Source organism: Pongo pygmaeus, chromosome 15, assembly GCF_028885625.2.
Source record: "Pongo pygmaeus isolate AG05252 chromosome 15, NHGRI_mPonPyg2-v2.0_pri, whole genome shotgun sequence".
Lineage (NCBI taxonomy): Eukaryota > Metazoa > Chordata > Mammalia > Primates > Hominidae > Pongo > Pongo pygmaeus.
The window spans coordinates 1,138,881-1,142,796 of record NC_072388.2 but is presented as its reverse complement, the minus strand read 5'-3'; the positions used below and the strand labels follow the sequence as shown (position 1 = coordinate 1,142,796).

Genomic DNA, 3,916 nt, shown 5'->3' with positions numbered 1-3,916 from the left:
TCTGAGCAGGGTGTTCTGGACCTGTTGTGCCCAAGGGACTGATAAAGGAAAAAGGTCTATTTATTCTTTGTGATTTGACGCACAGATGAAAAACCTAACACACAATAACGGAAGTTGGTCATTAATAAATCACACCCTAGTCTTTCAGAGCTTCCGTAAGCGGACGACATCTTCAGTTTTCTAGCTCTTGTAGTTTTAACACTGTAATATCAATGATACATATGTCCAGAATCAGCTAAAAAGAGCGTCACATTCTTTTTCTCTTAGTTTATCTATTTTTCACTGTCTCTTGTTCCCGAGTGTGTCTGAATGATTATCTTCCGGCATTATCTGTTATTTCTCGTTGGCGTGCTTTCGATTGTCTCCGTGTTTGAGGGCTAGTTGGGTGGCTGTAGCAGGCAGTTTGAGGAGTGCAGATGAGATTGGGCGCATCTTTCAAGGGACCCTGAGCAAAGCTAAAGGGGTGCGACTCATTCACGTCGAGGGCTGCCCCTCGTATCCTGCCCTCCTTGAGGGCCTGTGCTGAGGCTTTCTCATCCACCAGGCCACCACGGGCTGTGTTCACAAGGAATGCTCCCTGCCTCATCTGCTTTATGGTGAAGTCATTGATGAGGTGGTGTTTATGTTCGTTGAGACTGCAGTGCAAGGAGACGCAGTCGCTCTGATACAGCAAATTCTGCATGGTGTAGACCCTCTGCACGCCCAGGGACTGCTCGATCCCATCCTGCAAGCAGGGGTAATAAAATATGAAGCTGAATCCAAAGGCTGTGGCTGTGGCTGTGGCTGGAACTGCAAAAGCCTGCTGCGTACGACCCTAGCCGATGAGGCCCAGCGTCTTCCCACGAATGAGTGCCACTCCCGAGGCCACCTCGCAGGTCTGCTCCATGCTCTGAACTCGCTTGCCTACCCACAGTGCCTGGAACAGCCATGTGTTCCTCCGGTACATGTTGAGGACGTGGCAGATGGTGGAGTCGCCTGTCTCTTCCACGCCTGCGGACGGGATGTCGCACACAGCAATTCCGAGCTCGCCAGCAGCCTTGATGTACACGTTGTCATAGCCACAGCCCACCTACACGATCACTCTCAAGGCCTAGAAATTTTCCAGGTCTTCCCTGTTGAGGTGATGGTGTGGCACATCATGGCGCCCACGGCTCCGTTTGGAACTTTCTCGTCGATCTCCTGCGTGGACTGCATCACAGAAGGCCACGGTGGCCAGGTCCTTCCGCATGGGCATGTCCACAGTGCAGTCATGGCCGACCAGCAATGCCGCCAGTGAGTGGGGGCTTAGGGGGTCTTTCATGACCTGGCGGCGAATTCCTTCACAATTCTGTCCAGTCGCTGTCTCTTGACTTAGCGCTTATCCACAAGGGCCATTCTTTATGGAGCTTTGCAACTCTCAGATCAAAAGGCAAAGCAGTCCGCTAAGAACTTAGGGGAACTCGCAGGAGTCTGTGTGCATGATGCCACTATGAACCCAATATAAATTTGTTCACAAACTCTATAGTTCACACGATGGGCTGTCCTTCTTTTTAAGGAAATATAGCTTCATTGGTTCAAAACCATTTAAGGTGATGAAACCCATTTGCTTGCAACTCAGCCACCATCACGCAGTCAATCAGCGAATCTCACCACGCCCCCAGGTCTGGAGCTCCTGGAGTCCGCGAACGCTGGGGAGTGAAGGCGGCTTCGGCCTGGTGCAGCCAGGTCCCTGCTCCTGCTCTGAGCCTTGGGCGTGGGTTCGGGGTCCACCGGGTGTCCCACATGGTGTCGAGGCTCCTCCCTTACCGGGGCCCTGCGGACCGGGGGAGTGTCCATGTCATTAAGGAGCTTTGATTATTATTTTGATTTTTTAAATTATATAATGCAAAAACAACAACAACCACAAAGAGTAAACCTACAAATTTTGACCTTTAAAAGTCAACAAAGATTTTTAAAGGTCAATATTTGTAGGTTTATTTTATTTCTTCAATTGGAACGTTTTCATCCTTTTCTGTATGCCCTGCAATCTTTTCATGAGATTCAGAAATTTATAAAACAACTGTGTAATGTAGTATGTACTAACGTTCTTACTACAAGATAATACAACAATCAGTGAGGCTGTACATCCTGGTTCACCATTAACATGGTTTTCAATGTGTCTTCTCTGGCTTTGTGTGTGTATTTTTAAGGTAAAGATATTTTTCCCATTGTTTTCCAGACACTGTAGCCCTTTGCTTCCGCAGTTGATTGCAGTGTTTGTTTCTCTGAGGCTGTGATAAGCACACAACTTCTCTTCTCAGCAGCCATAAATTGTCATTCTCATCACTCTGCCATTTCCTTTAGCACTCCCTGTTGGGGGAGACAGAACCTAGCCATCAGCGGTAGCCCAAAAAGCCAAACCTTTGAACACATGTTCCACTGTTCTCATTCTATACTGAGGGAGATACTAAAAGTTGGACGCTTTCTCTTAAGCCCAATTGCTGTTCTGGGAAAGAAGAAGGGATGTGGTTAATATAAGCCAGACCTGGTTGCCTTGTACAGCAAGCTTTTCCAACCCGCCTTGTTTTGTTTTTGTTATGGCTCTGTTTGGTTTTAGGTTTTTAGCAGCCTGCAGCAATGGTTTTTAGGTTCTGTCTCTAGTGATAAGCGGCAAAGAGGGATGAGGAAAGAGCCTTACTGGCTCAATCAGAAACAGAAACTAAGAACTCATGGCTGTAGTCTCCCGTGGATGCCCCATTCTACAGTAAAGGAAATGCCTTTGGAATGTAAAAAGAGAGACAATAATAGGCATCATTCCAATAGACAAGAATGAACAAATAACAAAGATGAGAGGTGCAAAGGCCAAGGAGAAATCCTTAAAAATGTGGTGTTGGAAGTTCTGCTTCAAAGAAATTGGTTCTGGAAAATTCTAGATTTACTTCTTTTGCTGCCACAGATGGAAATTTCCTACCCTATGCTTATTATGGTCTTAAATCTTCTAAGGCTTCTCCTGCTTCTCCACTAACATTCCAGGGCATTCACAGTGAGAGCCAAAGTTCTCCTCTTCTTTCTGTTATTTCCTTGAAGGCCTTGTGGTCTGAGTGCTTTTCCATTGTTTTGGGATCTGGGGAAACCTGCACATTTTGCGAGACTTCTATGTTAAGCTGTTTTGTAAAGATCTGTGCCTCATGTCAGAAGTTTGTGAGAGTAAAAGTGCAGACATTGGGGTTTGGTTTACATATTTCAGAAACACCAAGGACAAATGTTTCTGCTTCGTAATTTTCAGTCCTATGATTTCAAATGTGATCCTGCAAAAAAAACAGAAAAAAAATTTATCAGAGCCCAAAGCACCTCAGCACATATGATAAAGTCGAATCTTCTATTTCACTTTATTCTTTTTTTCATCTCTGGTAATGTAGGTGAAAAAGTTTTCTTTTCCTTAGTAGAAACCGACTTAGAAATGTGAACTCTCTATGCCAAACCTCACGTGTGAAACAGTTTATTGTATCTACTCATCTCAAAGAATTTTTAAAGACGTTAATGCCATAGAAAAACTTAGAGACTTGCCAGGAATAGAACAAATTCTTAATTGTTACACTATTTCTTTATGAGTTATTTTATTAATTAATCTTATATAAAGCTTAGTGGGACTGTGATCTGTATGTTTTCCCTGCCTTGTTTTTATGTATGTTAAATCAACCTATAATTTTAGCTTCAGGGGTTTCAGAATAGCACACTTGAATTTATGTGTTATATAGAAAGTGAATTAGATAGTATGCACATCACATTAAGAAAAGTTTTAGTTTGTGTCTAAGTTCACTGCATAGAAAAATTTATCATTAGTGTTTCCATTTACTTTCCTCAACATTTATCTGAATGATAGTATAATTTATTTCTAATTGCTTATTATATTGTAGTGTTCCACAGCATATTTTACAATATTCATGTTGTTCCCGTA

At 43.6% G+C, this 3,916-nt stretch overlaps 1 pseudogene; it reads right to left on the bottom strand.

The window, feature by feature from the left end:
• Positions 1–313: 313 nt before the first annotated feature.
• Positions 314–1,374, bottom strand: LOC129026105 (C-terminal-binding protein 2-like; annotated as a pseudogene).
• Between the last annotated feature and the right edge of the window lie 2,542 nt (positions 1,375–3,916).